Here is a 13,143-nt window from a genome sequence, read left to right as displayed (position 1 = left end):
TATCTGGAATGCTGAGTACAGCTCTGGTTATTCATACTTTCAAAAGTTAAGTGAGAATGCAATATGCACAGAAAAAAAAATTTACTGTCAGAGAAATAAAGAAACTATTATATCAGAAGAAACTTGGAAAAGCTCATCAAAGAATATGACTGTTCTCCATAAATGCACTGCAGGGTTAACACTAGGAGCTGAAACAATTTTAGATAAAGGCCAGTGTTGGGAGATGAAGAAATGCATATAAACTGTGACTTCCCTTAGATTGGAAATTAGAAGGAGATTGCTAACCATTTCTAACCAATGACATTCCCAAATACCTTTCCAAGTAAAGCAGTCAAGACAAAAAACCTAACTCTTGCTAGGTTTGATCTGCAGTTTATGAAACAGCAAAGGCAGTGTGACTTACTGACCCATGAAGCTTTTTCCAGTCCTTGTTTCTGAACATGCATCTTCCGGACGCAGCTCGTAAGCTGGGGGTCTTTATATCTAACATGTCTCTGCTCATCACAAACAGAGTATCTCATGAAAACTGGTCCCCAGAGAGGATAACAACCTTCTTCATGCAAAAAATAATTCTGTCAGAAAAAATGAAATAATCCTGTAACTGCCAGGTTCAGACATGTATCACCTAATCAAACAAGGAAAAAGCACAGGGTACTTACAACTGATTGATAGCCCAGTTTTAGATTACAATTTACATTTTGTTTAATACACCTTTACCAATATTAGACAGTCCAAAGAGTCCTTTTTAGACTTTAGTGGACATTCACAGAAGATTATATAGAGAATTATTTTTGAACACAGAGAATAAGATGCTGTTTCTGGAGACTCAAAAAAAAAAGGTCTGAACCTGAGTTAGCAAACAAGTATTTCCAGAGACCAGCCTTATTCTTACCTTCACACATAGCTAAAGGACTGGTTGAAGTTGGATTGTCTTAACACATACCTGCAGTATTTTTCTTTTTGTATTCAGCTAAATCAACAGAGATACCTCTTACAACTAGGTTTTATGCTTTCTATTCAGAACAGAGATGAGGTAAAGAAGGTGTGTGTAAGGAGAGGCTTACCATACCATGGATTTATATGCAAAAAAAATTAAAACCTTTCATACATACATCCTGTATAATTTATATTCTTTTAAAATTTATGAAGCACATACACATTCTCTCTTGATTCATCTGGCAGCTCATAGCACAGTGTTTGACTGAAGTGCATGGACCTTCATGGCATGCTTTGCACTTGTACTCATCCTGAATGGAAAATTTTGTGTAGAATTTAATGCTGAGTCACCTCAGAAAGTCATTTTTGATTTGCACAAGTATTAATTTTTTTACCACCTTGCACTTTTGTATATATTTAGGAAATATAGCCCCAATAGAACAATTAAAATATTTAACAGTTCTAAAACATTAGTAGTATGCAGCAAGCAAAAGAGCCCTAAAGTCTTTGAAGGCTGATGTCTTACTCAGCCAATAGAAAACATCTTGAAAAGCTGAGAACTCTAATGCAGATAAGGGAGATCATTATCCTCTCCTGCCACATTCCTCATTTTGTGTAACCCATCCCACTCCCACATCTTGTGATGGGAGGTAGTCTCCCAAGAGGTGGTGTAACTTCCAGGAGGGCAGCATTAAGCTTTCCAAATTCACATTAAATCACACTTATTTACAAGGCTAGCAACAAAGAAAAATTCCCTGTGCAATGGGAATTCCTAATTAGAATTCCACTTCCCCATCTCCTAAGCCCCCTGAATCCCCGTTGCTTCTCTTTTCTCCTCTTTCAAGAAATACTAGTGACTTGCTTGGCTGCAAGTGTCTCCTCCCTCTAGGCAAAAGATCTAGGGTAAGTGTCTGCACATGCCTAAAAAATGTGCTGGAGTGATTTCTTATCAGTACACAAAGGCTTTATGGTCAATATTTCAAATGTGCTAGCAGCCCCCCAGACCATCCCCACATGAGGAGGACTTTACTTCAGAGACTTTCTGTCACAGCTTTAAGAACACAAGTGAGTTTGACAGGTTACCATACTTGTCATCACCCTAAATATTCTAAAAGACTGCAATTCCAAGAAAAAAAAAAAAAAAGAAAGAAAAAAAAAAGTGAGCAATTACAAACTTTATACACAGGAGTATTATGCACAAAGAGAAGATGGACAATATCAAGTTCACACAGGCAAAAACACAGGCTTGCATAAAAAGGTTTATGCAGTTGTGTTTTACAAACCAAGAAGTGAACACAATCACTGATGTACACTTCTGTGCATTGCACTGCAGACTATTGTGTCCCAATTTCCAGATAAATATCTAATGCTTCCCTACAATTTTCTATGCAAAAAGACCTTATTCTTGATTGGTTGGACAGTTTTCTACTCGGATCAATCAGTCTGTGATAATTTGTAACTCAGATGAAACCACTGTTTATCTGTCAGACCTTTCTTTTCTTACACAAAACATCTCCTAGCAGAACTCTAGGGAAGGTGATTGTGAGCTAATCACATCTCCAGGGAATTGCAGTTCTTGAATGCACTTCACACTTCCTGAGCTTCAACTTCAACAGCTGTAATTATTTTGCAATAATTAGACTCTGACAATGCTTATATCTTAAATGTCTGCCATATCTAAATGTGTCAGGATCACAACCCACTTAGCATTTAGTCACAGGTTATTAATATCCTCCCCAATTTTGTTTATCTCCTCTGCACCAACAGCATTCTTTTTTTAGACTTCATAGCAGCTTAGAGAGTTCAAAACCCCAAGAACAGTTTTGAGAATCTTTATGCACAAAAGGAGGAGCCTTCTTTCTCATGTGCCCCTTGAAGCTGTAATAATAATTTAAAAGGACGGGGGGATTCATTTTTTTTTCTTTTTAACTTCTGGACTAAAGCATTGCTAATTGTCACACACAGTAAAAACCATCTACATGATGAAGAGTATGTTCCCCACTAACGTTCCCCCACCCCTCAACACTTATGAGCAGCTTATATGAGCAGCTAGCTCATATTAGCACACCATCATTATCAGAATGCAGGAGCTGTAAAAATATGCAGTAAAACAGAAATTATTTAAATAGACAGTCATTCATAAATACTGCTCAAGTGAACACCTACAAGATAATTTTCTTGAATATTACTTGTAGTAGCTGATGTCCTGTCTCTGAGATAAACATCCCTCTCCAGATCATGATAAATAATCATCCTTCCCAAAATATAAGCTTTAAACCTAGCCCAGGAAAATCAAGGTGTTTTTTCTATTACTTTCCTCCAGACTCTTCCTTCTAGCAAGATCTCTCCTTAGTCATCGATTATTCAGCAAGCATTTTAGGCATATATGTTCTGTCTTTGAGTATTCCAGAAAGTTCTTACAAGCACAGGTGAGTAATAAGGTAACCTCATCAACAACAGGAGAGGAAGGAAGAAGAATTTGTTCATTCGGCTATTGGGCAGAGGAGACAACATCAATAACGTGCAAAGTGCCCATTCTGTTCCCTCTTCTGAGTGCTGCAATGGCTGGACTTGACTTTCTGGGAACTGTGCCTACATGTTCCTGGTGAAGGCAGAGAAGCAAATGGAAATGTGAGAGAGACTTTTGCTGATGAAATTCCTCAGGAATCAGATAAACTGTTTTCCAGTCCTGTGTTCAGGGAGCCCATGAGATCTCTCCATTCCTCTCATGGGAGTTTCTCCTCTCATCTATTACAGAGAAAAATTACTGCCCACGTGTATTTGGATTTGAATGACCCCTGCTTGACTGACAAACAAAAGATTCCAAGTGGTTTTGGAGAGGCAGGACATATCCTCATATTTTTATAAAATACACAAAGTTTTTAGACTGACTAGAGGAGAATGGGAGTCACAGTTCCTAACAGCTGTTAGTACACCTGCTAATAGTGACTAGAAAGGACAAACTTGAAGAATATTAATATTAAAAGATAACTTTAAAAATATTCTCATTTGAAGAAATGGGAAAAAGTATTTTATCTTCACTTCATAGTAGATTTTATATATTTTTTTCTCTTCACAGATCTGTTTGTATTCTTGATGTTTACTTTTGAAAAGACAGTACATTATAAATGGAGATGATTGTTATTTAATGCCTTTTGAAAGACATATCCATAAAGCTATGTCCACAAGTAGCTGATTTACATACTCCAAAATAGTACGGAAAAATTTCATAATTCGTAGACAAATAACCTCATCTTGCCATCTGACATCATCTCTTCACTCATATTCATACTGATTTTTGCACTTATTTCATCCACTTATGTGAGTTTTAAACTCTTGGTCTATATAGAGACATCATGACAATTTGGTGAAAAGTTAGATGAGTTAGATACAGCTGGCCAATCTGCCAACTAACACACAGAATATAGCTTAAAAAAATAGCTCTTAAAATCAGCCACATTTTTAGCTGTTGGTTTACGGGCCCAAATTCTTCACTCCTACTTCTCTCACCTGAACCTCGAAATACCATAAAACAGGTAAGATGAAGAACCCAAGATTTTAACCGCACTGTATTTTCAGTTCAGAAAAACATCTACTTTTGTCCAGCTTTGCAAAAACTTTTATTACATACCTGCTGTAGAGATGGAAATGCCCTCTCTATATTTATGATTTATGATTTATTCATCATCATCTAGCCAAATTTTATGGTACTCTCACTGCACAGATTTTTGCTAGGTTTTGTAATACAGGGTTTTGTAGTACAGGTAGTACTGTAACAGTTTCTGTATAAGAAACGTTCCCAAATTCTTGGGCACTTAGACTTGCCTGTTTTTCTATGAACTGGATTCTACAGGCATGAAACACCATTAAGTAACAACTGACAGATCATTCAAGAAAGAGAAAAAAGATTAAGCACAACAGTAAAATCTTTCCTTGGAGGTTGCATTTGATCTCCTCAACAAATGCCAGACTTTCCGGGCCCCTGGAAGAACAGCCATTTTTGCAGTTACTGAGGAGGAAGACGGGAGCATTCAAAGGGATTCTTGCTGAAATCCTAGTGAAAATTCAGCATTGGTAAAATACAGAAAAATGTATTTTCTTAGTATGTTTTGTGTTGGTTAGTTTTAGTCAAGCAAGAACATGTAGTCTTTGAATTAAATATGCATGTTAATGTATTGCATGGTTTCTCATTCTGTTTTGCTTTAGGAAAATAAACAAACACTGGATGAGAAGAAATAATTGCTGGAGATTTTAAATTCTTCAGAATTCTGAGAGCAGAAAACACTGAAAGAAGCTATAATCTGATTCTAATTGGAAATTAACACATTTCTCTATAAATATAGCTAAAGATTTCATCCAAATCAAGAGCCTCTCACCTTGAAAGAGCAACTAGCATTTTTTCATATTCCCACACTGTAGAACAAGATGAAATTGAAAGGTATTACTGCCTCTAGATAAGAGAATATACAAATTTTCTATCTCGTTTTACATTTTTCATGGTTTCTGGTGAGAAAACTTTTTGAATTGATCTTATTTGTTTCCAATGTACCAAAAAGTAAATTCTCTGGCATCTGTTATTAATGTCATATATGTTGAAGGCAAACACAACCAGTCACATATCTTATTTCTTCAGAACTTTCAGAAGTGAGCCATCTGATCCCCCTGCTCCCTGCAACCATGGCAGATCTGTCTGAGTACGGCATGGATGCTCACTCATTGCCTGGTCTGTTCAAGAACTCCTTTGCAATCCTGTTACCAATTCCTTCACTTTCCTACCTGGATCACAGCCTCCATCCTCATGTGCTTATTGGGCAAAGTGTCAGAATTCAGTCACAATGTATTTGAAATATCCTTTGTGCACTGCTGATTCTGGAGCATTTTTTAATCTGTTAAAGCACCATAAACAGTCCTCGACTGCCACAGTTAGGCTGCTTCTAGGTAACAGGACAACATACACAGGTCTTGCAGTGCATTACTGAGGAGCTGATTCTTTCTTCCCTTAATCTGATCCCTTCCGCAGATGGCAATACATATCTCACATGCATCTTCTTGCAAAGCAACAAAACTGTCCAGAAAACAGATACCAAGAGAAATAATAAAATCCAGATCCCAGATTCTCAGGCGCTATTTCACACAGTAGTGCAGAGCTTAACAGCCGTAACATAAGGAATAATGTAATAACTCCTGCAGTAATGTTCACTTGCAGCAGACTACCTTGGATAGAGCACTTCTCTCTTCTTCCTAAGATGGAACAGCTGTATATATAAGCTAAGTATTTCATTTTTTCTGTATTTTTTAGGCATGTTCGAACATCTCTACCAAATCCCCTTGCTCAGGATTTTTTCCTCTGTAAAATGCTTGCAATTTTGCAAAGCAAGCTGATAAACAAATTAGCTGTTTTAGGCAAAAGTTTCTGTCACTCCAAGTGCTGAACATCAGGCTTTTTCCTCAGACAACAACACTGTAGGGAAAGCCCCATGGGACTGTCCATCTCCACACACGGTATCTTGTCTGCAGAGCTAGGCTTGCAGTTTAAACTACCTTAACGCAGTGTAAGATAACTGAATACATGTGGCGAATAACAACGCTGTATTTTGCAAACTATACATTAGGAACCAGCACCACTACAAATCAGCGAGATCTTTTGGACAGATGTTGCTGTGCACTGTTACACATGACACAGTTGTTAAGGACTGGAGATGAATGCCGAATCCTGATGAACTTTCAGACAGAATTTAAGGATCAGAAAGCAGTAATTTAAAATGGAACATCAGAAAGATACTAGCATTAGTGCCTTAACTGTTATAAAAAGGAAGAAAGAAGATTCCAGGTAGCATCATAGCACACAGGGAAAATCTGTGACTAATTTGTCTGGCTTGTTTCTGTAATGAAAATTGTACAAGCAGATTAGTACTTGGCTGTTCTGTGCCACGTATAGGTATGCTTTCAAACACCAGAAAGATCTAAAAGACTTCTGAAAGGGGGGGAAGCTTTTCACATGCTTTCCTGAGGAGCACTGCACTAGACAAGAGGAGAGCAAGGTTTTAGCAGGCAGATCTGAATGACCCCAACGGTTTGAACAGCCACCTTAAACAGCTGCCACGGGGTACCCAAGGAGCACATTCCACCTGACAATATTCCTCGTCTCACGTTCATCGCTGAATTTGATGAAAACACTCCAATCACTTATGGTGATTGCTGCTATTGTATTCTGTGTAGCTACATATAAGCTAATTACATGAATATTTATTATCTCAAGTGTGACCTTTCTGTTTCTTATTACAAGCAGAGTCATTCTGAATTGCTACTGGTCCTTTCCAGGTATTTTATTATACAAAGAATGTTCTTATATCGACATCCAGACTTTGCATTTTTTTAATCTGAGCATGCAAATGGTATCAATTTCTTCACATTACTAATATATAGCCAAAACATACCACTAAAAAGGAAAGAAACACAGAAGGCTACTGCATTTTTCACCATAAAAGAAATGGACCAAACAAAATTTGTTTATTGCAGTTGACATTTTGGGTATAAATCCTGCACTATAAAACTAAAATGCTAACAGATTACAAGTCAGCTTTGAAATGAAACAAAGAAAACCAGAGCCTAAATTGTTTATTCTTTATATTTTCCCAATAACTGAAGGAGAGCAATTTTAAGGAGTATTTCAAAATTATTCATTTCACTATTATTTTAAGTAGAGTTTGAATGTAATTTATTTACCCCCAAAATCATATACTTTTGGCCCACTGAAATTATAATTCTAGCAAGTCATCAAAAGCTTAGAAAAGCCAGCATAGAAATGTATAAAATTTCCTTGACTGCTAATAAATAACAATCAATAAAATAATAAAATAATATAAATAAATAATAAATAAAATAAATTAATTAACAATAAATAAATAAATACTATAAATAATATAAGTAATAAATAAATAAAATAAATAAATAATAAATAAAATAATAAAAATAACAGCAAAACATGAAAATGTGAGTAGATGTCTTTTTGCCTTTTTGGTTATTTTTATTTCGTACAGAGTTATATAAGGCAGGGTGAAGCTAGGCAGCATGACACGTATTGTATTCAGAAGAGACCATTTATTCCAGAAGACATCTTTGAATGGAAAAACAAACAAAAAATAGTTGCACTTAACGTACAGTATGTGGTTCTGACTTTCATTGAGTAAACTGCAATGAGGAAAATGGCCCTCACAGTAATCTACTGTGTCACCACAGGACACATGCAATAGTGATTCAATCTCACTGCTCATGGATAAGAAAGAAAAAATTTCATTTGAGGAAGCAGAACATATCACACCTATGTTGAAATGGAAACAAACACTTTAGAACGGACAAGATCTTCATCCGATATAATCACATTTTAGCTGATCACTTCATGTTTTCCATAACAATTCAAATCAGATCAATTGTATTTGAAAAAGAGGGGAGTGGAATGAGGGGGGAAAGCAAACAGAAGGTTTGCTTTGATTTTGTGACACGGATCAATGAAAGTCCTGTGTCAAAGCATATTTTATATAAAGATTACGACCCATCTACATTACAGACAGAGGAAGAGAGAGGAATAAAGGTTAATTCTCTGTGCTTTCAGAAACCACTAGCTTTGGAGGAGTAGGACCTGCAGACCACAAAGCATCTGAAACTTTAAGATATGAGCCACAGTGCACAGCAGGGCAGTGAAATCTATTTGTAAAAGCTGTATCCACAGTTGATGACAGATGTTCCCTGCCCGAATAAGGAAAAAGATAACAGCAAAGAAAGAATTGCAAAATATCATCATTTCAAATTTGCAAATGGTCTAGGTGAACTAATTGTTGCAGTAAGAGCCCTAGACAGAAAGAAAAGATGGATCACATTCCCAGTGCAAATGAAGGCACTAACTCATTTTTTTGCTTACTAGAATCATCGGACACGATTATTAAAGTACATAGTGGGAGACGTTAATAGGTTGTTTTCCTCTAGAATCATTGCAGACACTCCCACACATACAGAAGAGAACAAATTGGGCATATCTAAAAACCTGTGAAGTCCACTTTAGAGTAAACTCAATGAAAAGTCAAAGACGGAAAGGGATACGGGCAGCCAGCAGTCCTCCTCTCCAGCCTCTTTCTATCCCTGTGGCCCCTCCTCAGAGGTAAAAGAAATCCGAGTGCAGCAGATTCTGCAGGAAAACAGCTTTCTGAGGAAGCCTACTGCAGGGTGGTTTTTGTTTTTGTTTTTGTTTTTGTTTTTGTTTTTTTTTCTTCCCTTTTAAGTTGTTTCAGACTGAACTGAGCCATGGGTATACAGAGCAGACAAATCTTTAACACTGATGTCTTGACAGTCCTTACAGGAATGGGGGAATGCAGGAGGTGCAATGAGAAGATGATGGGGCTTGCTGAGATGTCAAGTTCACTATTTTGTGAAAAAGTAGCTGATCAGTCATCCTCACTCTGAGCAACTAGTTCTTACGTTTTTCACTAAAGATTGCTTTGATACCATCGCAGTCAGACTGTGCCAATTTCCATGACTCTAATTTCCCTTGCCTTTTTTATGGGATTAGGTGGCAGATTAAAGCAGAAGTACCTGCATGTCATCCCTTCCCTCATCCCTGAGGCTGCACACACTCTGTGTTGCATGGCATGATTCATGTGGTTGAAAAGAAGAAGAATTAGGAAATTATTACAAGATCCTCTGGCTTTGCTTTGCACTTTGGAGACTTGTCCTTGCTCTTCTATTTCTCAAGTCGTTTGCTATACCCATTCAGCAGTGGAATGCAGGGTAGTCCAGGCCACGAGTAGACAACCGAAGTACTGAAGCACAAATCATAGTCACAAATCACATATCAGTATGAATTTTGAATAATGTTCTTTTGGCAAAGATTGAAAGGATCCCTATTAGCATCCCCCGAGAAGCTGAGATCTTTACATTTTCCTTTGTCACGACACAGACATGATGTAAATTTCTATTCCCCTTTGGTATTCTCTGTCTGCTGGGCACATTCAGACTGTCTGGGCAATGACCCTTTAGTGAAGTGAGTCACAGCTTAGAAGGTAAGACGCAATTTCATTATTTTTGGTGCTCTGAGTAAAAATGTGCAGAATTCAGCAAAAGGTATACAGATGCTTACCACAGAACAACAAAAGCTTTGCACTTTGTCCATCCAACTGAGCTTTAACATCTTTTGTCCTTTAGACCCTTTGCTACAATCCCCATTTTCTGAGTCTTATTTCTTTGTCAGGTTGTGAGTGATTGTTTGCATGCTTGGCTTCGTAGCAGTACAAATAGATTTAATCTGACTAGCACTTGATTCCTTCTATTCTTAGTATCTTTATTTTCTTTAGTTTATTTTAACTTCCCCACTTAGCTCCGTTATTTGTTTGTTCCTCTTTAGACAGACAGAAGTGAGTAGGCTGTTTACTTTACTTGCTTATGTAACTGATTTTCTCAGCTATGCAAACTACCGAGATGATGATATAATCTTCAGTAGACAGATATTTTGCTGGTCAGTAACCACAAAACCACTCTTTTCCTTGCTTTCGTATATCTTGCCAGCCATGGATTTATTACTCCTTTTCCTTCCACAACTACATTAGCACTTTACTGTGATAGGAATTCTATAACAGTATTATTTTTTTTGCCATTAGTATAATATATGTGCTAAGACACACAGTAGCATGATCATTTGTGGTTTACTGCACACAGTGTCCCTTGTCCTATTAGGTTTAATTCCTGATTTGCTTGAGATGGTAGTTCATAATGATGAAAAATTATCTAAGTTCACATCTGCAAGATCCAGAGGAAACGGAACTCTGCTGTGTTTAATGCTTTCCAGGAAGGGTGTGTGGTACCAGTGTGGTATTAACCTATGTGGGAAACCAGTGTGGGTTGCCACAGGGCCTCAAGTGCAGTAGAAACAGCCAGACTCAGACCAGCATAACTGTTATTCCTTGCATATATTACCCAGAACACACACAGAAGATCAGATTCCTTCCAAGCACTGGCAGATGAATACATACAAACATCAGTCACCTAATCACACTGCAGTGACTGCCAGGAGACAAACTTAAGTAGCATTAATAAGACCCAAGCCAAGATAATAAGAATGCCATTAAGCATAACATTTTGAGTTTAACAGTAAAATATACTGTAAGCCCATTGAGAAGATGTGAGACAGAAATGCTTCAAATAATGTATCTTTATGTGGATTTTATAGCTCCTGTATTCATCCACCCTCATTTAAAACCTTACTGCTGTAAACCCAGTTAACATTTTCCTATCTGAAATTCACCTGCTAAACCTGCCTTTCATCTGGTCATATTCCTGTTATTGATGCTGCAGAAAATCAGATATTTTTGCTCTGACACAGTTAGGGCTAAACTCACTGCTCTTCTGGGAGCACAGGTTGTGAGCTGTGTGCTGAAGCAGAGTCAGCACACTTTGGAACACATCTGCCTCATCTCAGTGGCTAACAAAACACATGGGGTCACTGTGCGACAGAACAGGACGGAGCGAAACAGGCTGCCAAAGACCAAAAATAATAGCTCAGTATCTTTAAAACTGTCAGCTTGATAGTCCTGGTGACTGAAGTCCTCCAGCCATGGGATGAATTGCTCAGCTGGTTTCCTCCTACTTTCAGTACAACACAGTGTTGCAAGCATTAAAGAAGTAGAGCAATTCAGTCTCCGTACGGCCTCGATGTTTTGCCCCTCTGCCCACACTGTCCTCAAAACAGCCAACTGTTCATTTGTGGTCGGAAATGAAATGACTAACTTCAAATTGCTTAGCTTAGCAAGACTGCAAAATCCCTATTGTAGCTGAAACTCTTTGTATTTGCTACATTTGCCAGCAGAGTTCTGCGTTTGGGCTCCAGCTAACAATATGGGTATTGAGGAAAAAAATATATCAAACCTCTGTTTCCACGTGGTGCCAGACAGTTCTCTTATGTGACTCTGCACAGCAGTACACGTCTCCCCACGGTTGCAACCCTCTTCTTGCATTTGGCCTCGACGTCTTCAGAAGTGGAAGAAAAAGAGTGACAGCAACAGCATCAAGCAAACCTGCTTGCAAAGAAGAAGGAAGCTGTAAAGAAAAAAAGAAAAGGAAGAAAAAAAAGAAAGAAAGGAAAATCATGTACAGTGCAAAACTTACAACCCCCATGCAGAAATAAATAAATAAAATAGAGCTAATGGATGAGTGACTGAAAGACAATAGCTTATCAGCCTCAGTTGCATCAAGAAGTTCAAATTTCACACTCTGACACCTTAAATTACTGAAGAGAAAGATATAAACTTGTGCATTGATCAGAAGAAAGTGAAACATAAATGTTTCCCCCCATTCCCCACCTGCAATTTGCAGATTGGAAAAATATCATGACAAAAGGAGGAACTGGTATTAAAATAGAGAGAGAATGACATCTACTGGCTGCCAGGAACTGGCTTGTTTCACTGCCGAAAATGTTTTTCTCTCCCTTTCCTCAAAATATCTCATCTGAAATCACCATTATTAGTCATAGGGTTTATCTTCTGGAGAATGAATGAAGAACAGATCAGTAAGTTTCCCAAGTAAAAGCATTCTCTAGTTAATTTTTTAACAAACTAGCTACCTACATAAAAATAGTTACATAAATAGCTCAACGTATTTCAGATCTTTAATATTAATGCTAGTGAATAAATAGACTCTGCTTACAGCTACCAGAAACTGCAAAATAAACAGTGCAATTATGCACTGCATAAAGGTATTCATAGTACGTTTTACCAGAACAGTTAACACTAATAAACAGAACTCTGTCTCTTAACAAAAAAGATACTTAAGCATCTAAATTTTACAGTCCGCATCATTTTGTAAAGGGACGGTCCTTACCATTTTTCTAAGATGAATTTAATGCATTACTGTTCATTTTCTTTGCTTAAACTTCCCTACTCCTCCTATTTTAATGTTTTTGTGTATTTCCACATGAACAAGATATTATGTTCCCAGACTTTCTGTGCTCCTATTAGTTTAAAAAAAAAAAAAAAGCAACACTAGAATCCTCATATAAAAATGATATAAAAATCTCAGGAGGTCTTGAGATTTTGTTAAAGGTCACAGACACATCTTATTCTTAAGTGACCATTCATCTCTGTACTATCCATGGGGTTTTGGTCTCTCCCTTTATGCATCTGCTCAATAGGAACGTGGCCCCCTTCTCCCTGTGAGCAGCGATAC

At 37.4% G+C, this 13,143-nt stretch overlaps 1 long non-coding RNA gene across 1 annotated transcript in view; it reads right to left on the bottom strand.

Moving 5' to 3' along the window:
• LOC121077815 overlaps window positions 1–12,144 on the bottom strand; it is a 45,208-nt gene extending 33,064 nt beyond the window's left edge. Inside the window, exons 1-2 of the long non-coding RNA XR_005824324.1 lie at window positions 12,088–12,144; window positions 11,848–11,996 (exon numbers count right to left, since the gene is read on the bottom strand). This is a non-coding gene — a long non-coding RNA (uncharacterized LOC121077815). The remainder of the gene's footprint in view (window positions 1–11,847; window positions 11,997–12,087) is intronic.
• Between the last annotated feature and the right edge of the window lie 999 nt (window positions 12,145–13,143).

This window comes from Cygnus olor, chromosome 14, assembly GCF_009769625.2.
Source record: "Cygnus olor isolate bCygOlo1 chromosome 14, bCygOlo1.pri.v2, whole genome shotgun sequence".
Taxonomy (NCBI): Eukaryota; Metazoa; Chordata; class Aves; order Anseriformes; family Anatidae; genus Cygnus; species Cygnus olor.
Note: the sequence above shows the minus strand (reverse complement) of the source record. Positions and strands in the feature narration are given on the sequence as shown.